The sequence below is a fragment of the Delphinus delphis genome, chromosome 8 (assembly GCF_949987515.2).
Source record: "Delphinus delphis chromosome 8, mDelDel1.2, whole genome shotgun sequence".
Lineage (NCBI taxonomy): Eukaryota > Metazoa > Chordata > Mammalia > Artiodactyla > Delphinidae > Delphinus > Delphinus delphis.
Genome location: NC_082690.1, coordinates 47,237,726 through 47,262,336, shown reverse-complemented (window position 1 = coordinate 47,262,336; position 24,611 = coordinate 47,237,726). Strand labels below are relative to the sequence as shown.

At 45.2% G+C, this 24,611-nt stretch overlaps 1 protein-coding gene across 3 annotated transcripts in view; it reads right to left on the bottom strand.

Annotated features, from left to right (window-relative positions):
* ME3 (malic enzyme 3) overlaps window positions 1–24,611 on the bottom strand; it is a 199,020-nt gene that overhangs the window by 75,265 nt on the left and 99,144 nt on the right. The window lies entirely within an intron of this gene.

Here is a 24,611-nt window from a genome sequence, read left to right as displayed (position 1 = left end):
GTCCCCCTCAAAAGACACACCGAAATCTTAACCCCTGCTACCTGTGACCTTCTTTGGAAATAGGGTCTTTGCAGATGTCATTAAGGTGAGGCCATCAGGGAGGGCTTTCATCAAAAATGACCAGTGTCTTTATGAGAAGAGGTGAAGACAGAGGGAGTCACAGGGAGAGATGGCCACGAGGTGATGGAGGCAGAGACTGCAGTGAGGCGTCTATACGGCAAGGAACGTCAAGGACCACTGCCAAACAACAGGAGCTACAAGAGGCGAGGAAGGCTTCTCCCCTACAGATGTCAGAGAGACCTCAACTCTGTCGACACCTGGATTTCAGACTTGCAGCCTCCAGACCTGTAAGACAATAAACTTCTGCTGTTCTAAGCCACCCTGTTTGCGGTATTTTGTTACAGCAACACTAGGAAGCTAGTACACCAACATCCAATTTGTGTGCAGTGGCCATGAGCAGTGGTGATCACGATTCCTTCCCCGAACCTGTCTTAAAACTCAGTCTGTTGGAATTTCAGAAGGGCAAGCCCTGGTGAAGTGTCCTCCCTCCCACAGAGGCCTGTAAATTACATACTATCTCCAGTTTCCATCAGGAGCCAGAAAACCCCCTTGAATTTTAGAATTCAGTTACAGGAGACAGAAAGAAAAACAAAGATAACGTTCACTTAGGAGAATGTTATTTCTTGAGAAAAAGACTCTTAACCCTTATCTCCGGCTGCAGAGGAGGGACCCTTAGAAGTTTCCAGAATAGAAGTGAGAAAAAAACCCCAACAAAACCCACTCAACAACACAAGATTCATTCAAGCTTCTTGGCACCGAGTCGAACAAAAAAGGAGGACTTAATTAAAACAGGGTCAGCGACATCAGGCAAACCACCGAGGCCGGGCTCAGGAGGAGGGACGTGAACTTTCAACTTTGGAACAAAGGCTCGCTGTTGCCACGGAACCACCATTCTGCACATTTTTGGCAGCCAGGGAACCTGTCCTCTGAAAACAGGCAAGAGGCTATTTTTAAAACCCAGCAACAGCCTCCCGGACTCAACAGCACAGCAGGAGAAAGTAGGTCTGAGAAGTCCCAGGGCCTGGCTGCCCAGCACCTGGTAAGGCAGAGCCTGAGGATACAGCGAGGTAGCCATCGTGCCTGGGAGAAATTAGGAATCACGTTCTCCCCTGGTCCTGTGAAATGTCCTCGGGGGGATGTGAATAAAGCGGGGCGGGCACCTATGTTAGTGGTAGGTCACTCACCGTCCTTCTTTGGTTTTAGTTTCTATCTTGAGGGACATTTTGATTATTTTTAACCCACTGAACCATAGCTAATTTCCTGGACCTCGGACGGCCCCTCCTGTTTCCCATTCTGTCTCCTCTTAGGTGGGCACGTGGCCCCTCCCACCCCGAGGAGGCCCCCTTTCCTTCCGACCCTCCCAGATGACACTGAGGTGGAGCGTGCCTGTCTTTGGAGTGAGACGTAAAGGTGAGGACGGTGGTTCCGCCCACGTGACTCCCGCAGCGGGGCCTCGGAGTGGGCGGGGCTTCCTTGAGAGTACTGACCGCCTTGTCCCCTGCTGGGGCTTCTTGCATCCTGCTTTAGGCATCCAGCACTGTGCTGGGCACATGGGAAACAAGGAATATAATGGGGTATAATGGAGACATGATTGGAGGATGGGGAGAACCATGGAACAAGGAGCACCAGGGTGGCTAAATCACAGTGAAAGAGCAGCAGAGCTGGGCCTGGAGCCTCCACTCTAGGGCACTCTGGCCCTTCCCTCTCACCCTCCCTCCTTTTGCTGCTGTTGGACAGTTTTCCCCAAGAAGACCTGAAGCATCTTAAGAGCAGCTCCACCTCCAATGAGTTCCATGGGTCCCCAGTACAGCCCTATAAACATCGTGTCCACTTCAGAAGGGAATCTCTGAATAGATTCCTTTCTCTCCTTCCCTGTGTGGGAATGGAGTGGTTCGGAAAAGGGCACTAGAAAATTTCTGCTACTATAGCCAGCTACGTGAGTTTGCAAAAGCTATCAGACCTCTCTGAGCTTGTTTCCCCATCTGAAAAATGTAGAAGGTAGATCGGATAACCTCTAAAAATCTATGATCCTATGACATGATCTATCAAGACCTGCAGACTAGACCTAGAACAGTTGCAAGAGCATGAATTTACAGCTAGGCAGACCTGGGCTCAAATCCCAAATCTTACCCTTATATGCTGTGCAACCTTAACAAATTACTAACCTCACTGAGTGTCAGTTGCTCATTACTAAAGTGGGGCGCTAATTAATAGTTAATTTAATAATTAAATCCATCTCACTAAGCTGGTGTGAGCGTTAAGTAAAATAACACAATGTTGGTCACAAGTAGCCTCTTGAAAAATCTTAAGTTGGAACATAAGATGTATTTCTCAAAGGAATGAATGGCGGTTTCCCTCCAAGAGACACAGAAATTCATGCTGTGGCTCCCAGGTAGGGCGACTACATATTCTGGTTTGCCTGTGTCTTGAGGTAAGTATTATTTGTTTTTCTTTTTCACTCTCAAAAACTTACTGATCTGCAGGTCCAGCCTATTAAATTTAATACTGCAAACGTTTATGGGGAGCCTAGTATGGAAAGACAGGGTCATCTTTTTGGTGGCATCATTTTGAACCCTTCCCCTGTGTAGTCATTAATTTTAATCCTACTCGCACATAAAGTATCTGTGAAGTGGCTTGTAGCACCCACAGTCTTTTGCTCTCTATGACTTTTTGGAACAGTCTACAACGTACCCTGTGCCAAATTCTGTAGAGCTGGTGTTGAACCCAGACAGAGGATGGAGCCTTGAAGTTTCTAGACCTGTAAATTTCAGGCTTGTCTTGGCTCCATGAGGGCCTGATCTTTGGCCCCAAGTAAGTCATGTCATTTCTACCTCAGTTGCAACAAGTAAAATGTAGGAAAGAGAGAAAGAGAAGAAGCCAGCGTTTGTTTAGCTCCTGCTATGGTCTGAATGTGTCCCTCCAAAATTCTTATGTTGAAATCCTATTGTCCAATATGATGGTATTAGGAGGTGGGGTCTTTGGGAGGGGCATTTGGGTGGAGCCCTCATGAATGGGATTAGTGCCCTTATAAAAGAGGCCCTGGAGAGTTCCCTAACCCCTTCTGCCATGTGACGGTAGGAGGACAAGTCTGCCACCAAAACTGAGCCCTCATCCCACCATGCCAACTGCCCTGATCTCGGACTTCCAGCTTCCAGAACTGGAGGAATAAATTTCCGTTGTTTATAAGCCACCCAGTCTGTGGTATTTTGTTATAGCAGCCAGAATGGAGTAAGACAGCTCCCACTGGGAGCATGTTACAAATGCTACACCATTTACTCATCACCACGAGTCTAGGAAGCTAGGAAATTCTCATTTACACCCGGGAGAACTGAGGCTCCATGAGGTAGCAGCGCTGAGACAGGAAGTAATGTAAGTGGTAAGTACAGGCAAGCCTGTAAGAAGCCACCGAACCTTCATGTCTCTCTTGTTGAAGTTTCGGGAGATAACCTGTAAAACACTAAAGTCCTTCAGAAGACAGGCTCCTACTAACATAGAGAAAACCTGGAATAGGTTTCTAATTGTTTCAACTATTTTTTTTCTTCCTGGAATTTGCAAATATCACTTGTTGCTCTAGTGTTTTTGATTATGAGGTGCCTTTTGGCAGGAGAAAATTGTTCCAGTCGAATTCCAAGGGTTGGGGGAATTTTTCCCTCTGTTCTCCTCGAATAAGAAGGAGCCTGATAAGGTGTACAAACCACTGTAGAAGAAAGTGTGGTTTTCATTTTTAAGAAAGCGTCCGTACATGGAAAGCTGATGAAGAGTGCCCTGGTTACCATCACATCATTAGCTGACTGAACAATTTATAATTGGGAGGAAAAAAAAAAGGCCGCATAGATGAAAATTTCCGCCGAAACTGACACCCCTGTCCAAATAGCAAATCACTTAAGAATCTGAAAATTCTAATTTTGCAACTCACAGATGCTTCCAATTAGAACAAGGAAGGTTAGTGTGGTTTCAGCTGCTACTTGAAAATATTAAAACATGCCGAGAAAACTCAGGCAGAGATGGTACAAAGGAGTTTCTTTTTCTACTGAAATATTTACTCCTCCAACAATAATAATCACAGAGGCTTCAGGCCCCGTTTTCCCTGAGAAGCCACACTTAACACTCTTCACTTTCTCTTATGGCTGTGAACACGGCACAGACCCACACATGCCTCCACTTTATAAAACAAACACACACCTTCCTGCCGTCTAGAAGGTCTCTAGTTAATCTGGGTCTCTGGGCAATACGTTTTTGGAACGTGGCTCTGTTCTAACAGGAACTTCTGATTTATCCAAGCAAATAATCGTCAAACCTGAGAGACTGAAAATGCTATACCTCTGACTCAGAGGCCCTGCCAACGAGTCGTTTGTTTACAGGTATGTGCAAGATCGGGAGAGAGAAACATCCTGTTTTTCTGAAGCAGGTCTGAGAAGTAGTCCCCCATACTTTTTCCAACTGAGTCATAGAAACAGGCTAGGAGCGCAGGACCCTGGCGAGACCCACTGAAACAATAGCCCCTAGGCCAAGGGCAAGCTGAAGTTGTAAAGGCTCGGATCAATTTTATGCTAGCATTTATGAGAAAATTCTACGGGTAGATATCTGAGCCCTGTCTTGAAGCAATTTGTAAGCGGAAGATTCTGCCCACTTTAATTTATCATATAAACATTTCTGGAGCTATCACCGTATATTAGTCATGAAAGCTGGAATTTAATAAAAGAGAACAGAATGCAGTTTTCAGAGAGGACAAAAGTTCACTGGGAAAACATATGTGCAAACCTCAGGGACCCTGATCACTGGGAGCAAATGCAAGAGACAGCTAAGTGCCTGGAACCAAATGTATGAAAGGGCTACTCATCAGGTATAATTAAGCTGGGGTGAGGTGGGTGTGGGGCATTTGATGTAATTTGTCATTTTGACTGAGTTTCGTCTCCAAACTATAAATCTCTTGAAAGGAAGAAGTCTCAGAAAACTCAAGATCGGGAAGGTGAAGGCCAAGAAAGTATTTGCTCTGAAATGACTGGGAAACGACGTGTGTTCCAACGGGACCCACTGAATTCAAAACACTAGAGTTACTGTGAAGCTCAAGAGCAGAAGCTCAGACAGACTTAGGCTCAAATCTCATGTCTTCTGGTTAGTAGCTGAGTGACCTTGGCAAATTACATCTGAGCCTCAGTTTCTTCATCTGTTAAATAGGGACAATAAAACATTTCTAATCAAGTTGCCTGAAAACGATGAAAAGAGATAATATATGGAAAGCAGTTAGTACAATGCCTGGCACATTTAGTAAGTGCTCAATAAATAGAAGCTATTTTTACTATTACTCCATGTAAACTCTCCTAGAGAATCACTGGTATCCGAGGCTTACCATTAGTAGCAGAATGTGATGAGGAAGGCTGAAAAAAGTTGACTTGATCCGATTATGTAGGTATGAGCTATATGCTTGCAATATTACTTCTGCTTCTCTATTAGAATACCTTGGGTCTATACAGCTAAACCCCAAACTATTAGATGCCAGAAATATCAAATGGGGAGCTCAATCATGACCTGTTCATGAGACTGTGCCACTATGAAAAATTTTTACTATTATGCTGAGAAACACAGCAGGTGCAGTCTTTCTTTTCTATTGGCTGTGAAAGCTAAGCACTCATTCATGAATTATTTCAACAATTACTTATTAGACCCCTCTTTGTGACAAGACCTGTTCTAGGCATTTGGAATATTCACGTCAGTTAACAAAACAGACAAAGATCTCTGCCCTTATGGAACATATATTCATTCATTCATTCATTCTAGTATATGGGAACTGCCATACTAGGAGTTAAAGAAAGGGAAAGGGCAAAGTTACAAAGATGAATGAGACACACTGTCTGATAAGCTCCGTCAGATAGAGGAGAGAGTGATGGAGCAGATCTGTAAATAACTACTGGATAACAATGTAGTAAGTTCACTAGTAGAGTATTAGCAGAGGCCACTGCGGACAGACATAGAAGAAGGATCAAAATACTCTGCAAGCAAGAGTGTGGGTACAGAGACTAAGGAGGTGGCAAGAGATGAAGACATTTGGGATGATTTTAAAGGGTACGTGGGAATTTGTCATTGGGTAAGATGGCGAAAGGCCATCAGGCAAAGCGAACATCTGCTGGTTTCTGTCAATGAGGGAAGCGTTTGGTAGAATGTAAGTTTAAAAGAAAGTATAATGTATAAACTAAAGTAGCTTATTTCAGAAACTCAACTGTTATCAATCATGGAATAATTAAACTCTGGTTTTTGCTTTGTTTTAAAACTAGGACTAAGTAGAAAACAGCTTTTATTTTCCCCTAAGTTTTCCCATCAGATGAGAACAGCTGTCAGCTCAGGCTTGAGTTTGATTTCTGATGCTCTGCTTACCCAGAGGAGAGTTTATGAAATTATGGTCCATGTGCTACCAATATAGTCCATAAATTTCCTGTAGGATAATGAGTTTGGGTAGTTTTTTTGTATGTGGTACGCGGGCCTCTCACTGCTGTGGCCTCTCCCGTTGCGGAGCACAGGCTCCGGATGCGCAGGCTCAGCGGCCATGGCTCACAGGTCCAGCTGCTCCGCGGCATGTGGGATCTTCCCGGACCGGGGCACGAACCCGTGTCCCCTGCATCGGCAGGCGGACTCTCAACCACTGCGCCACCAGGGAAGCCCCAAATTTGGGTAGTTTTAAAATAGAGATTCTTGTGCCCCACTCCTGACACAATGAAACAGAATCTTGGGAAAGGGACCTAGAGTCTGTAATTTTTTAAAGTGGACTCTTATGAAAGTTTCAAACCACTGGCCTGGGTAGAGGTTTACTCTCAAACACCCCCGTTTCTGGTTTGATCATCAAAATCATTTCATTACCTATCTACCCTAATTCTAGCCAGCACTTTACCTGATTTTGCTTTACTATTACTTGAATTCAAATTTCCTGCACCGTCTTTGTCTAGAGAGAGAGAAAGAGAAGTTTCTCTGCTCCTTACTACTGGTTACCCCGCTCCCACCCCCATATGAGCCAAGGAGGTTCACTCCAGCTTCATCTATTCTTCCAATCAGTGAAAAAGTTACCATGACAACCTCACATCCACGTCCCTCCACTTGGCTGCACACAAGAAGCACCGCTGGCTCACGCAGGGTCCATCCTGCACGGCAGGCAAGGGCAATCTATTGCACCTATTTGTGGTGAGGATTGGACATCCTTATTAATCCTTTGGAACCAAAGATTCTGGAAATGCAGGTCATGATCTCATTCCATTCTCGCTGTTGGTTTCTTCCCAATTGATAGGCCTGGATTTGGAGATAAAGTTATTTTGCAAGTAATAGATAGTCTGTTCTTTAATCATACCAGTAACATAGAGACTCTGCAATTACTTTTACCTCTCCAGCCTCGCTTTTAAATTCAGTTAAATTCCAGAAACAGTTATTGAATGCCTACTATGTCCCAAGTCCTGGGCAAGTCTTCCTGCTGAAGATTCTTAAAGGAACCAAATGTAATTTACATTAACATTAAAAAAAATTAGGACATAATGAATTTTAAACAAAATTACGGAGTTAAAGCTCTTTGTTTTTAAGGAGCCATTAATAATAGAAGCTCACTCCTCCAAGATCTATTAGAAGTCATCAGGAAAATAAGACTCTAAGTTTCTTCTATCCATCGACCCTATTCTTCTATCCATTGATCCTTCCATCCATCCTTCCTTCCATCTAACAAGGAGTGTATCCAGGCTCTGTGCTGGGTGCTGGGTATCCAATGGTGAGCTAAACAAATATGGTTCCTGCCAGTCGGAAGCTTATAGTCAGTCCAGTAGTGGAAAGAGTCCTGAATGGCAAACAGAAAGCTGCCAACTCTAGGTGCAGTTCTCTCTCTCACTATTTGTAGAGAGCCTGAGGGAGTCAACCTCTGGATTCCCCATTTTGTCACGTGAAAGGGGCTGCCCTGTGTTTCACAGAGCAGTTGGCAGGATTGTATTTGAATTCACCTTCAAACTTCAAAGTGTTATATAAATGTAAATAATAATTACGAATTAAGCTTGATTCAAATGGCGGGGGAACACCTACCTATCTCTCTGCACAGCAGTAAGGGAATAAAGAGTCAGGAGACCTGAGTTCTAGTCCTACTGTTTCCACTGATTTGTACCCCCGGTGGGGAGGGTGTCATGTCCCCTCTTGGCCTTGGTTTGAGCTCCATGATCCTGTCACTGTAGGATGCAAAGAGAGGCAAACCGACAGAAATACTGAGTTCAAGGGTCTCTTAAGAGGGAATCTATTCCATCTCTTTACAGACAAGGCCTCACCTAAGACTTCCTGGAGAGATGTGACTCTTCTCAAAGTCCTCTTAGGAGGCAAACGTCTCAGCCTGTCTTGGAACGTGGAGCGGGGAGTTGTCTGGGAGCTGTGGGGAGGGAGCTGCCGGGGGCACACAGGTAGCATCTGTGTTGGCTGTGCAGGGGGTGTGCTTAAATGTGGACCCATCGAATAACCTGATACCAACTCAAGGACGTATCATGGGAGCAGGATGGATGAAGTGCTTGGTGTGTCCTTGCTATGTGCCTGAAGGGCTCTGCCTGTGCGGGTATCAAGATCCTGCCAAGGTGCAAACCCTGGCTCTCTTCCCGTGGCTCTCTAACCGGGCACCCTGACACAGCCCCACGGCCCCTGTCTCCCCGCAGGGGACTCCAGCCGAGACTGATGCACGCGGGCTCCTGCAGATCCCTGTGGCTAATTTCATTAGGTCTAAGGAACGTGTTTGCTTAGCTGTCATTTTTTTTCTTTTATAAATTTACTTATTTATTTTTGGCTGCATTGGGTCTTTGTTGCTGAGTGCGGGCTTTCTCTAGTTGCGGCGAGTGGGGGCTACTCTTCATTGTGGTGTGGGGGCTTCTCACTGCGGTGGCTTCTCTCTTTGCGGAGCGTGGGCTCTAGGCCCGCAGGCTTCAGTAGTTGTGGCACGCGGGCTCAGTAGTTGTGGCTCGCGGGCTCAGTAGTTGTGGCGCACAGGCTTAGTTGCTCCGCTGCTTGTGGGATCTTCCTGGACCAGGGCTCGAACCCGTGTCCCCTGCATTGGCAGGTGGATTCTTAACCACTGCACCACCAGGGAAGTCCCGTAGCTGTCATTTTGAGGAGGACATGTGTGTGGGACACATGACTCAGAAATGCTGAGCAATGCAGGACTAGAGGGAGTTCCAATGTGGAAGGAGGGAGAGGCCCTGGAACAGAATAGACTCGGGTTTGAATCCTGCCACTTACTAGCCCTTTGGCTCCAGGCAAGTGTCCCATCACCTCTGAACCTCTCTTCTGTGACATGCGGACAGTAACATATTCTGATTTCTCAGGGCTGTTGTGAGACTCAAAGAATAAAGGTCACGTGACTATCGTGGTCCTGACCCCTCAACAGAAGGCAGTGGCAGCTGTTGTTCTGATCCAGCTCACTGTTCCAGTTCTGGAGCCCAAGCTCAACTTTCCATGCCTGTCACTGCACTGCAATGCAGTTCACATCTGACGTTTCTTCTTCTCTCTTTCACCTTCACATCCAACTAGTCTTCACATCCCGCAGGCTTCTCTTTCTCAACGTCCTGCATTTTCACCCTTCATTTCGGCATCTCAGACTCTGTCAGGCTCTTGTCTCATTGTCCTTCAGCTAACACAGCAGTGCTCTGTGGACGCTCCTCTTCAGTCCTCCGAGAACTATCCTCCTTGGAAAATGCTTTCAGTTTAGCCCCTCTCTCAGAAGTATACTGTGATCCCTGATGAGCGACTCCAAAGTCCTCACTTGGCCTCACACTGGCCTTACCTTCCCCACCCACTTGACGGAGTGATCTTCTCACACATGCTGTGCACACGGTGGTGGTGAGTCCTCTGTCCTGGAGAAGCTCCATCACCAGGGAGAAGAGGCTCAGAAGGACATGATGACGGGCAGTAGCCAAGAGTGTGTGCTCTGGAGCCTGGGTTCGAATCGCAGCTTGACTGGGTACTAGATATGTAACTGTTTTCAGGTTATTTAAATCTTGGTGCCTCAGTTTCCTCTGCATCCCAGACACACTCTTCCTGATCTGTTCCTTCTCGTCCCATTCACACAAAACCTCTCCTTCCCAAGTCCCAGTCCCTGAGTCTGTTTCTGTGAGCAAACACAAGCTTTCGTGCATTTTACAGGTTAATGAGAGATCAAGGATATTTACGGAAAGGTCTACTCAACTCCTGACTGTATGTACGGATTTCCTTCTCAGTAAGGAAATTCTCCCACACCTACTCTTTTGATCACCATCGTTGGGATTGCCAGAGACAAAGGAGGAAAAGTACAGAGTCAGATAAAAAAGAAACAAAAATCAGTTAGTTTAAACTGCCAGGGAAATCTGCCTTCGGCTAAAGGAAGTCAAACTCAGAACATCCTGTTCTAGTTAATAAAGCTCATCTGCTTCCAGCTTGAACAGAAAAATAAAATCTTTGCATCTGTGTGAGGCCGCTCAACCTTTTCTACCTTCACTCTGAGCCCCCTATGCCCAGACTCATGGGTGCCGGTTGCGGATGAGGGTTCTCTTTCCTCCCCACACAGCAAGCGGCTCGTGAATGCTAAAGGCAGGTCACATGCAATGAAGTACAAACTCACTTTTTCGTCTGTAAATCTTTAAACTTCCTCTAAAAAAGACGCCACTTCCCTCAGTGATTGAAACCCATGTAATTCAGACACAAAAATAAATGACCCTCAGTGGTTTCCAGGAGTGGAGTAGGGGAGGGAGAGATGAATAGGCAGAACACAGGGTTTTTAGAGCAGTGAATATACTCTGTATGATACCATATTATACATTTGTCCAAACCCATAGAATGTACAGCACCAAGAATGAAGCCTCACGTAAACTATGGACTCTGGGTGATAATGATGTGTCACTGTAGGTTCATCAGTTGCGACAGACGTAGCACTCTGGTGAGGGATGTTGTTTATGGGGAGGCTGTGCATGTGTGGGAGCAGGGGGTCTATGAGAAGTCTCTGTACCTTCCCTTCAATTTTGCTGTGAACCTAAAACTGCTCCTAAAAAAATAAAGTGTTTACTAAAAAAAAAAATAAAAATTGGAAAAGAAAAAAAAACAGGTCCTTCTCTCCTCCATCTCTCTGTCTCAAAGTGTTTCTGCGATGTGGGATCCAGATACAATTTAACTTACACCACATGACATTCATGTCAAATGACAGCTGAACAACCTCACGCTCTGGAAGGACTCCCATGCCACCCTCCTCAGATCCATTCCAGCATCAATTCCCAATCACTGGCACCAATCAATCCATGACAGACCCTGGCCTTGCCCAGCTGGTCTGTCTGGGAAGATGCCCACATGTGAGTCAGAACTCTCAGCAAAATGACACTTCTGCAGATAAGCCTGCAAGCTTTTTCTTGTCAGAAACTGAAAGCCATGTGTTTTCATCTCCTTTTGCATTTATCTGCCTTAAATGCCAGGAACCTTAGAGGCAAATTTACAGCCACAGTGCGTGAATGACTTTTCACCAGCCTTTAATTCAGTGGTTTTCAAAGTGTGGTCCCTGCACCAGCAGGCACCAGTAGCGCCTGGAACTTGGTGGCTCAGTCAACTCTCTGAGTCTGTTTTCACAAGCCTTCCAGGTTATGTTAGTGCACCCTAAAGTTTGAGACACCCTACTTTAATCTGTTAGCTCCATCCACCCAGCTAACAAGGGGATTGGGGCACTAATCAGAACCATCTAATCTCACAGCTCTTTTTCAGCCTGGCTCTTCCAGTGACCTACAGCAGAGGCTCACTTAAGTTCCCTCTGGAGAAACAGAGTTCGTTGTAAATTTGTGAACAGGAACTAGAGTGGAAAATGATCATGAACTGAGGCAGTTCTGGGGACCGTCCCTCGCTCTGCCTACTTTTCCCTCTTTCTTTCCCATCTGCCCTATTCTCTCTCCACAGATCTGATCCTTTACTCCCTATTCTTTTCTTTTCTGCTCCATCACACCTGGCATTTGCCTTTGGCCTACCACGACCCAACTCTAAAATCTAAACCATAGCAACCTTTTTGCTCTAATTTCCCTTCCTAACTGGAAAATTCTCTCCATATACCTTTTCCCGTTTGTCAGTTCAAATTCCTGGAAAAGACTCCAATTGGCCCATTTCCTCTTTTGAGCCAGGGTACCCTGAATCACGCCCTCCTCCAAATGATCAGTCACCTTTGGTCTGATGCTTTTTCCTGTCTAATGAACTACCGACATAGGATGAATTGCAGCTTGGGAGACGGGTGACTTCTGTGCAGTGATAGAGGCTTCAGGAGGAAATTGCGGGGGCGGGGGAAACACATAGGAGACTACCCCCCCCCCCCACTACCCGCGTAAATGAGACATGCGGGAACTTGGCAGTGAGGTTCAACAGTTTGGTTGCTGAGGGCTGAGCTGGAGATAAAGTTTCTGTTACATTATCATGACCCTAACCGTCAGTACACTGCCAGCCTGGGGTGGCCTGGAAGATATGGGCTACAGGTTACCGACTCCTGACAAGTCCGAGAAGATCCAAGCTGGAAGGAACTTCGGAGATCACCCTGCTCAGCAGTTGCCCAAGAGCATCTCTGGGGAGCTCCTGAAAACTAAAGCTGCCGGGGCCCCACCTCTGGGATTCTGATTTAAACCGCTGCAGATGCTTTTAGTCACAGCTGCCACTGAGAACTACTGCTCTAACTTGACGTCTTAATTTTACAGCTGGAGAAACTTCAGCTCAGCTCCATAATGCGACCATGGCTCACTTGAAGATCCCACTTGTAACTAGGTTATAGAGTTTGAGTTACTAGATCCTACATGGTTAGAGCTGGAAGAGATCACAGAAGCCATACAACCAACCCAACGCCACCACCTTTGCTTTAGCCTAAGGAGCTACGTGACTTGCTTAAGGAGTCATGGCCAGAAAGAGGGTAGCAAGGGCTAGAACCCAGGGGTCCTGACTCCTAACCCCGTGCTCTGCTCAGAACACCAAGGCTGGGGGACTAAAAGGGCCAGATGTGGAAGTGAAGACAGGCAGTGAAGCAGACCCAGCTGCAGCCCTGTGCTTGCTCTGCTCCAGCTGGAAGAGCCTGGCAGAGGAACCTGGGCATAACTGGACGTGCAGCGGACTCTGGCAAAGGAATCAGCACTTGGGTGCCCTGAGGACGGGGAGGAGACAGCTGGTCTGCTGGGGCTAATCCTTGCTTTCTGCCTGCCTCCCAGTTATGGGGTGTGTGTGTGTGTGTGTGTGTGTGTGTGTGTGTGTGTGTGTGTGTGTGTGTGTGTGTGTGTGTGTGTGTGTGTGTGTTCCTGATGAACTGACAGATGGGCTGGAGTCCAGATTGCAATGCGATCAAAGACGGTGTCCTGGGTGTCAGCGTTCTTCTGACTTTTGCTGAGATAAAGTTCTCTTTGTTTTCCAGAGTGGCTTTGGTCAAGGTGTTGGCAACATCAGTCTTGTATGCGGCTAGAAAATGGCTTCAGTAGGCATTTAAGAGGCAGAGAGAGGTGTGTGTGTGTGTGTGGAGATAGTAGAGGTGGTTGAAGATAAAAAGGTCCCCGTGTAAAAAATGAGGCAAGGGCTCGCCAGACATTGACAGTGGCAGGCAGAAAACCCCAAGGGGGTGAGTGTGAGCTTTAATCACATCCTTTTATGGGGGTTGGGGAGGGAGAGGAAGAGATGAAAAAGTAAACCCCCTTCAAGCTTTTGAGGACCTTTACAACTGATAAAGCACATTCACACACGTTTAGCTCATCGGACCTGCGCAGCATCCCCACGAGGTGCACAGTGCCTGTGATCCAGGCTCAAGGGCTGGGAGCAGCCAGGCTTCAAGGCCACACGGTTGTTACCGGGGGAGCTGACCCCCTCTTTCTAGACTCCAGCTCCGGTGCTCTGACCACCATGGTATCCTGCCCTCCGGGTGTGTTTGTGTGTCCCTCAAGAATGCAAGTGTCTGTCTGTGAGGCGTCATGCTTACCAGGGCCACAAGAAGCTGGACGATAAACACAGGAAAAATACAGGGAACTGGCTCTGGGTCCGCTGCAATGTCTTAGACAACTTAGTTTTCATCTGGGCAAAGTAACAAGCACCTTGCAGGGGTGCGGTAGGGCTCAGAGATCAAGTACACAAAGAACCTAACCTGGGCTCTCGAGGAGCCTGGTAACATTCAGTAAACAGTAGCTGTTAATATCCTGTGGACCTGTTACTGGCCTGTGTACAGAAGCCCATCTACCCGCAGATAAGAGAGACAAGAGCCTGGCGCAGGGCCAGGGGCTGCTGGCTTTGTCCAAATGCGAATTTGTCCTCAGGTATCTGCCACAGAGCCTCGACTGGGGAAACCAAGTCCCACTTCCTACCCTCACCTTTCTAACTCATCATGGCCCCGTAATTCTGCACAAGTACTTGCTGGTGGATGTGCCAGTTAAGCACAAGGACAGATCACGCAGGTCTGAAGCAAACAACAGAGTGGCTGGCATTTCGAGGCCTGCAGTGGAGACTCTTGGGTGGGGTGACCGTGTCAGACGACAGATCCTAGCGGAGATGGGTCGGGTGGATCACAGCTGCCGAGCACGGACAAGCGCCCCTTACGTGTGGCAGTTCAAAAAGAAATCATCTTTCTGAACTGGGATTCAAGGTCACGTCTGCCTGGCTTCAAAGGCCGTGCTCCTTCCACTACCTGCAACCCAGCCCTCATCACCCACACAGCTGGGACCCCACATGGGGGCCGGGAAGTGTTAGGCATACAGGTATGTGTGTGCAGAGCGCTTGGAGCTCGAGAGGACGTGCAGGGTGAGGACCGGTCTGGTCCACGGGAGGTGGCCTCCTGCAAGGAGAACACTCGCTCACACTGGACAGCAAACCACACCATACTGGCTTCCTCTCCACACCTGCTCCGTGGTTGAACTGTATTCCTCTCGCCTGGCCTCTCATCTGGCTTCCACCTCTTCTGAGTCATACACTAATGACCTTGGGTGCATTCCTTCAAGCTAGGCTAGCCAGGACCCATGGCCCATGGAGGCACACGCAGGGGGTGTGTCAGGGGAGACGCAGGAAGGGGCAGAGGAGGGCTCCACAGAGCCCAGAACCTTCTGCTGTGTCTCATCTGCCCAGGGGTATTCAGGTGTCCTTGACATACTCTGGCATCTCCCTCAGGGTTGTGAGGCGATGCAGAGCCCCAGGGGTGTCGAAGGGTCAGTTTTAGCCTCCGCTAGATCTAATTAGCTTAGGTTGGGGGCCAGGCCCTTTCACAGAGGACTCCATTGTTCCCAAGAACCTGGCAGGAATGTTTATCATTTCAGAAACTGAGAAGGACCTGGCTCTCTCCCTCTTGGCCCTGGGGCTGCCCTCCCTTCGGATCTTAATGCACAAAGCCATTCCCAGCCAGGCCTCAGATGAAGCTCAGGGCTGCGGTGGAGCCCAAACTCTCCCTTCCCTAAGCAGCAAGGCAGGTATACTGTCAACACCAGGAAAGCAGCCAAGTGCACACCTGGAGCAACAGCTCAGAATGTCACGTGTCAGATAACTTAACTGGGTAATCATCTGAAGAAGTGAAGTCTGTACCAGGAGCGTGAGGGACGAATCCAAGAGGACGGTTCAGTCTGCCGGTGCCTGCCTCAGCCCCACCCAGTGGTCCTGATCGTGGGGTTCATTCCCTCCCAGGAGAGGCTCTGGAAACAGTATATAGCAACCCTCACCTCAGACCCCCGAGCAATCAAATTCCAGGAGCTGCAAGGGCGCCCCATCCTGAGTACCCACCAAATGTGCACAGCCCCAAAATCTAGCAAGCAGCATGGTGTGGAGGTTATCTGTCCACACTCTGGTTCAGACTGCGTGGGTTTAGGTCCTGGCTTTGCTGGTTATGAGCTGTGTGACTCTGGGCAAGTTTTCTTTGCGCCTCAGTTTTCCCATCTACAAATACGATGATAATAGTACCTATCTCTTAGGGGGTCTGTGGTAATTAAACGGGTAATCTGTATAAAGATTTTAGGATAGCACCTGGTCTTTAGCGAGCAGTTATTATGATGATGCTTTTCTCCTGATTCTAGTACAACTGCAGGTCTCCTGCCGGGACCATCACACATCTGTTTTCCATGCTACGTGTCCAGCTTCTGCAGCACCCTCTCTACATCCACTCAGGGTCGACCTGGCTCTCTGGGATCAGGTGGTTGGCAGTGCCCTGTTTCCACCCACATGGACCTCCAATCTGCTGTCAAGACCCTCTCCATTGCTGACCCACTGGAGAACCACCAGTGAGTCTAGGATGGGAGTGTGAAACAGCTCCCCATTAATCCAACCGCCTTGGGCGGTGGGGAGGAGACTAAGTATTGGTCAGAACCACTGTTCAGTTCTCCTACCCAGCCCCTCTAGTCTGCTGTTCCACCCTCCATGAGGTCCCAGAGGCCTTACATTCTAGCAAGGGGGAGGTGGGTGTGCTTGGGTCACTGTAGACAAAGACGGTTTTTTTTGAATTTTATTTTATTTACTTCTTTATACAGCAGGTTCTTATTAGTTATCTATTTTATGCATATTAGTGTATATATGTCAATCCCAATCTCCCAATTCATCCCCCTGCCCCCGCCACTGTCCCCCCTTGGTGTCCATATGTTTGTTCTCTACACCTGTGTCTCTCTTTCTGCCCTGCAAACCAGTTCATCTGTACCATGTTTCTGGGTTCCACATGTATTAATATATGATATTTATTTTTCTTTTTCTGACTTACTTCACTCTTCATGACAGTCTCTAGCTCCATCCACGTCTCTACAAATGACCCAATTTCGTTCCTTTTTATGGCTGAGTAATATTCCATTGTATATATGTACCACATCTTCTTTATCCATTCATCTGCCGATGGGCATTTAGGTTGCTTCCCTGACCTGGCTATTGTAAATAGTGCTGCAATGAACATTGGGGTGCATGTGTCTTTTTGAATTATGGTTTTCTCTGGGTATATACCCAGTAGTGGGATTGCTGGGTCATATGGTAATTCTATTTTTAGTTTTTTAAGGAATCTCCATACTGTTCTCCATAGTGGTTGTATCAATTTACATTCCCACCAACAGTGCAAGAGGGTTCCCTTTTCTCCACACCCTCTCCAGCATTTGTTGTTTGTAGATTTTCTGATGATGCCCATTCTAACTGGTGTGAGTTGATACCTCATTGTGGTTTTGATTTGCATTTCTCTAATAATTAGTGATGTTGAGCAGCTTTTCACGTGCTTCTTGGCCATCTTTATGTCTTTTTTGGAGAAATGTCTGTCTATTTAGGTCTTCAGCCCATTTTTTGATTGGGTTGTTTTTTTAATATTGAGCTGTATGAGCTGTTTATATATTTTGGAGATTAATCCTTTGTCCGTTGATTCGTTTGCAAATATTTTCTCCCATTCTGAGGGTTCTCTTTTTGTCTTGTTTGTAGTTTCCTTTGCTGTGCAAAAGCTTTTAAGTTTCATTAGGTCCCACTTGTTGATTTTTGTTTTTATTTCCATTACTCTAGGAGGTGGATCAGAAAAGATCTTGCTGTGATTTATGTCAAAGAGTGTTCTTCTTATGTTTCCCTCTAAGAGTTTTATAGTGTCTGGTCTTACATTTAGGTCTCTAATCCACTTTGAGTTTATCTTTCTGTATGGTGTTAGGGAGTGTTCTAATTTCATTCTTTTACATGTAGCTGTCCAGTTTTCCCAGCACCACTTTTGAAGAGACTGTCTTTTCTCCATTGTATATCCTTGCCTCCTTTGTCATAGATTAGTTGACCATAGGTGCGTGGGTTTATCTCTGGGCTTTCCATCCTATTCCATTGATCTATATTTCTGTTTTTGTGCCAGTACCATATTGTCTTGATTCCTGTAGCTTTGTAGTATAGTGTGAAGTCAGGGAGTCTGATTCCTCCAGCTCCATTTTTTCCCTCAAGACTCCTTTGGCTATTCGGGGTCTTCTGTGTCTCCATACAAATTTTAAGATTTTTTGTTCTAGTTCTGTAAAAAATGCCACTGGCAATTTGATAGGGATTGCATTGAATCTACAGATTGCTTTGGGTAGTATAGTCATTTTCACAATATTGATTCTTCCAATCCAAGAACATGGTGTGTCTCTCCATCTGTTTGTGTCATCTTTGATTTATTTCATCAGTGTCTTACAGTTTTCTGAGTACAGGTCTTTTACCTCCTTAGGTTTATTCCTAGGTATTTTATTCTTGTTGTTGCAATGGTGAATGCGACTGTTTCCTTAATTTCTCTTTCTGATCTTTCATTGTTAGTGTATAGGAATGCAAGAGATTTCAGTGCATTAATTTTGTATCCTGCAACTTTACCAGATTCAGTGATTAGCTCTAGTTGTTCTCTGGTGGCATCTTAGGATTCTCTATGTACAGTCATCATGTCATCTGCAAACAGTGACAGTTTTACTTCTTCTTTTCCAAATTGTATTTCTTTTATTTCTTTTTCTTCTTTGATTGCCATGGCTAGGACTTCCAAAACTATGTTGAATAACAGTGATGAGAGTGGACATCCTTGTCTTGTTCCTGATCTTAGAAGAAATGCTTTCAGTTTTTCACTATTGAGAATGATGTTTGCTGTGGGTTTGTTGTATATGGCCTTTATTATGTTGAAGTAGGTTCCCTCTATGCCCACTTTCTGGAGAGTTTTTACCACAGATGGGTGTTGAATTTTCTCAAAAGCTTTTCCTGCATCTATTGACGTGATCATATGGTTTTTATTCTTCAATTTGTTAATATGGTGTATCACATTGATTGATTTGCATATATTGAAGAATCCTTGCATCCCTGGGATAAATCCCACTTGATCATGGTGTATAATCCTTTTAATGTGCTGTTGGATTCTGTTTGCTAGTATTTTGTTGAGGATTTTTGCATCTATATCCATCAGTGATACTCATCTGTAATTTTCTTTTTTTGTAGTATCTTTGTCTGGTTTTGCTATCAGGGTGATGGTGGCCTCATAGAATGAGTTTGGGAGTGTTCCTTCCTCTGCAATTTTTTGGAAGAGTTTGAGAAGGATGGGTGTTAGCTCTTCTCTAAACGTTTGATAGAATTCACCTGTGAAGCCATCTGGTCCTGGACTTTGTTTGTTGGAAGATTTTTAATCACAGTTTCAATTTCAGTGCTTGTGACTGGTCTAGTCATATTTTCTATTTCTTCCTGGTTCAGTCCTGGAAGGTTATACCTTTCTAATTTGTCCATTTCTTCCAGGTTGTCCATTTTATTGGCATAGAGTTATTTATAGTAGTCTCTTATGATGCTTTGTATTTCTGTGGTGTCCGTTGTAACTTCTCTTTTTTTCATTTCTAATTCTATTGATTGAGTCCTCTTCCTCTTATTCTTGATGAGTCTGGCTAAAGATTTATCAATTTTGTTTATCTTCTCAAAGAACCAGATTTTAGTTTTATTGATCTTTGCTATTGTTTTCTTTGTTTCTATTTCATTTACTTCTGCTCTGATCTTTATGATTTCTTTCCTTCTACTAACTTTGGGTTTGTTTGTTCTTCTTTCTCTAGTTCCTTTAGGTGTAAGGTTTGATTGTTTATTTGAGATTTTTTCTTGTTTCTTAAGGTAGGCTTGTATTACTATAAACTTCCCTCTTAGAACTGCTTTTGCTGCATCCCATAGGTTTTGGATCATCGTGTTTTCATTGTAATTTATCTCAAGGTAGTTTTTGATTTCCTCTTTGATTTCTTCAGGGACCTCTTGGTTAGTAACGTATTGTTTAGCCTCCATGTGTTTGTGTTTTTTACGTTTTTTCCCCTGTAATTGGTTTCTAATCTCATAGCATTGTGGTCGGAAAAGATGCTTGATATGATTTCACTTTTCTTACATTTACCAAGGCTTGATTTGTGACTCAAGATGTGATCAGTCCTGGAGAATGTTCTGTGTGCACTTGACAAGAAAGTGTAGTCTGCTGTTTTTGGATGGAATGTCCTATAAATATCAATTAAATCTCTCTGCTCTATTGTGTCATTTAAAGCTTGTGTTTCCTTATTACTTTTCTGTCTGGATGATCTATCCATTGGTGTAAGTGAGGTGTTAAAGTCCCCCACTATTATTGTGTTACTGTCGATTTCCTCTTTTAGAGCTGTTAGCATTTGCCTTATGTATTGAGGTGCTCCTATGTTGGGTGCATATATATTTATAATTGTTATGTCTTCTTCTTGGATTGATCCCTTGATCATTACATAGTGTCCTTCCTTGTCTCTTGTAACATTTTTTATTTTAAAGTCTATTTTATCTGATATGAGTGTTGCTACTCCAGCTTTCTTTTGATTTCCATTTGCATGGAATATCTTTTTCCATCCCCTCACTTTCAGTCTGTATGTGTCCCTAGGTCTGAAGTGGGTCTCTTGTAGACAGCATATATATGGGTCTTGTTTTTGTATCCATTCAGAGAGCCTGTGTCTTTTGGTTGGAGCATTTAATCCATTGAGGTTTAAGGTAGTTATCAATATGTATGTTCCAATTATCATTTTCTTTTCTGGGTTTGTTTTTTTAGGTCCTTTTCTTCTCTTGTGTTTCCCACTTAGAGAAGTTCCTTTAGCATTTGTTGTAGAGCTGGTTTGGTGGTGCTGAATTCTCTTAGTTTTTGCTTGTCTGTAAAGCTTTTGATTTCTCGTTGAATCTGAATGAGAATCTTGCTGGGTAGAGTAATCTTGGTTGTAGGTTCTTCCCTTTCATCACTTTAAATATATTGTGCCACTCCCTTCTGGCTTGTAAAGTTTCTGCTGAGAAATCAGCTGTTAACCTTATGGGAGTTCCCTTGTATGTTATTTGTCGTTTTTCCTTTGTTGATTTCAATAATTTTTCTTTGTCTTTAATTTTTGTCAATTTGATTACTATGTGTCTTGGCGTGTTTCTCCTTGGGTTTATCCTGCCTGGGACTCTCTGTGCTTCCTGGACTTGGGTGGCTATTTCCTCTCCCATGTTAGGGAATTTTTCGACTATAATCTCTTCAAATATTTTCTCGGGTCCTTCCTCTCTCTCTTCTCCTTCTGGGACCCCTATAATGCGAATGTTGTTGCGTTTAAGGTTATCTCAGAGGTCTCTTAGGCTGTCTTCATTTCTTTTCATTCTTTTTGCTTTATTCTGTTCCACAGCAGTGAATACCACCATTCTGTCTTCCGGGTCACTTATCCGTTCTTCTGCCTCAGTTATTCTGCTATTGATTCCTTCTAGTGTATTTTTCATTTCAGTTATTGTACTGTTTATCTCTTTGTTTGTTCTTTAATTCTTCTAGGTCTTTGTTAAACATTTCTTGTATCTTCTCGATCTTTGCCTCCATTCTTTTTCCGAGGCCCTGGATCATCTTCACTATCATTATTCTGAATTCTTTTTCTGGAAGCTTGCCTATCTCCACTTCATTTAGTTGTTTTTCTGCGGTTTTATCTTGTTCCTTCATCTGGTACAAAGTCCTCTGCCTTTTCATTTTGTCTGTCTTTCTGTGAATGCGGTTTTTGTTCCATAGGCTGCAGGATTGTAATTCTTGCTTCTGCTGTCTGCCCTCTGGTGGATGAGGCTATCTAAGAGAGACAAAGACTTTTTGTCTCAATTCTTTGCACTCATCTTTCATGGCCCAGATCAAACGTCATCTTCTTGGTGTGGCTTTCCCCTGATTCCCACTGTCAGAATTGTCACTTTATAAATTGCTTGTCAAATGTGATCTCAGACCAGTTCCTTTCCTTTGGCCACCCCAGTTTCCTCATTTGTGAAATGAATGACACTGTTTACAAACTAACCTTCCAGGACTTTGGGAAGGTCCATTACAAGCCAATGGATGTAAAGGCTTAGGTCCCCTCCCATTGCCCTCCTTGCCAGGCAGAGGAGGTGGGGAGATACCCAAGGTAGCTGACTGCCAGGCTGTCTACAAAGCCAATAAAACCAAGCCCTTTCCTGGAATGGCCGCTCCCTCCTTCTCCACCCATGGAATTCCTATTCAGCCTTGGAGGTGAAGCATTCCTGCTGCCCTCAGGGAAAAGAAATATTCCTCTCCCTTGTGCTCCTGTAATCCTTTGTCCCTATTAAATCTCTTATCTCCTTTTAACTTTTATTGTATTCAATTTACATTATTATTGCTTGAGGTCAAGAACTGTATTTTGTTCTTTCGGCGTAACTTCACAGTGTGTAACATGATGCTCAGCACCTAGTAACTGCTCCAGAATTGCTCATTAACTCAAATTCAGTCTTGCGAGTTTCCTGGATCCTGGACTGGACCCTGGAGGCAAACTCTACCATCACCAGCCTGATACTAGTTTATCTGAAGCCAACAGCTGAATTCACAATCTAGTCCATAGGGCCTGTGGAGGAGGGCTCCCACACAGCCTGGGAGTGGGAGAGGGGAGTGGAATGGCCGTGTATTTCCATGCAATCTCAGCTGCAAGCCAGTGGCAGCAGTGAGCCATGCCTTAAGGATTAAAGGACCTCTTCAGGAAACAGTGAGTCTGGAAGAGCCAAATCGCATCCGTAGTTACACATGTTTGTTCATTACATGTTCAATGACTCAATTTTCTTTGCAAAATTTTAAAATGCAGACATATAGTAGAACTCTGCATTTATCAGTCCTTCCTTCCTCCCAGCAGTTACTGAAGGAAACAGACCCTAACATTTATGCCAGGTACCTGACCACACTATCACATTGTACCCTCACAATGATTATTTGAGGTAGGTAGCGCTATTACCTCCGTTTGATAAATGTGGACATTAAGGCTGAGAGAGGTTAAGAAACTTGCCCAGGGTCAAGGAGACTAAACCATGGGGCTGACTGCGAACACCTAGCTCCTTCTTCTCACTCAGTACACAATGCTACCTTCCCATCTGAGGGTCGATTACTCAAGAAATGGATCTGATGCATTTCCTGCCCCCTCCAGAAATTTGTGTTCCAGCAGAGGAGGCTGGTACACAAATAATTAAAAACATAAAGCACCAACAATAAAACTATGGAATAGAAATATGTGTAATGGATTCTGTGGGAGGCTGAAAGCAGAGTGATCAGTTCAGGCCGGCGTGGACCAGGGAGGGCTCCACAGAGACTCTTGGAAGGGGAGTGTGTGCAGGATAACTTGCATTTTGACAGGTAGAGAATGAGGAAAGGAGAGAATGCAGGAGTCTGAGGCAGAGGAGACTACATGTGCAAAGGCATGCAGAGAATGCCAGGCATACTTGGGCAAGGACACTAGATCAGGGGAGCCAGAACATGGGACTTTTGAGGACGATCTGGGCTGTGCCAGGCTTAGTTTTGTCAAAGTGTTCGACTTGTTTCTTTAAGCCCCAGGTGGCTGCGGACAGCCTCAGAGGAGGGAAATGACATGAGCTGAGCTGCACTGTGCAAGAGGAAGGACCTGCAAGGACCATCTCTGAGTAGGAACTGGGAGGTAAATAGGGTCCTGCATCCTTCAGATATGTACCATCAGCTTCCAAGGTCTCTGCCAGTGTTGGTTTTAGGGATGAGAATAAGAGAACAGGAGTCTCTTTCCTGTTGAAAGAGGCAGGTCAAAGACCAGAACTGCTACGGGGCCTTGGTGCACTGTCTCGCTCCCCACACACCACCCCTACCCCATGCCTCAGAATGGCAGAAGTGTGGCTGCTCTGAGTAATGAGGCCGAGTCTGCTGCAACAACCGGACACCCTCCCCCAGACGAGGTGTGACACGCTGCCCTCTGCCAAGGGTAACACTGGGGACTCCCTGGGCTCAGCCTGCAGTGCTCATCCCAAATGCTGCCTTCAGAACCGGAAGACTGTCTTTCCAAATTAACAAAAGATGTTCTGGATCCATGATTACATGTTCCCCACGTAGCGCATGATTTATAAACACAGATTTATAAATTCTATGTAAACGTAAATTACACATCTGTGCACAGTATGTTGTAAATTTAAGTATTTTAACACAGACCGAAACAACGTTCCATGACATTTAATAAACCCAGGAGCTCTTCAATCATCAGTGCTAGAACTATGTGTTGACAATTACCTTGCGCTGAAGATTTGAAAATCCTCCCATTTTTTCCTTTTTAATTTTTAAAAAATGTATATGCTGAACTCACCGTGAAAAAAACCAGGTGGTCTCGTTAGAAAACTGCCCCCAAACTCTTTGGCTCTGAAAGAAAATGCAGGGCCAAATTTCTGCCTCATAAAATGACGATTTGAGTGGAATCTGAGTCAAACCCAAATGAAGGAATACTGGTTCTCTGAATCAGCAAAAGAATTCAGTCTCTGGCATCCAACACTCCATTATTCATGGGCCTGAATTGGCAGGAGAGCTGTTGGCACATTGGAGATGACCAGGAAAGCAGGGTTTGGAGGGACAGAGGGAGGGAGGAAGTTGGAGGTAGATAAGGAGAGAAAAACAATGTGAAATACCTCTCAGGCCAACTCTGAACAACATGTCGGGCATTTATTATTCCGAGGTGAAGAAGTTCCACTATCCCCTTGCTAGATACTCTCTCAGCTCATTTCTCTGCACATGGGGTCATTTCACTGAGCAACTGCTTAAAAACAAATGCCTCATTGGGCCGCTGCCCCAATCAGAAAGCGCTTCCGGAGTCCCAACAAGCAGGGCCAGCAGGAAGATTGATTCCCCTCCATGAGACAGCCCCTCC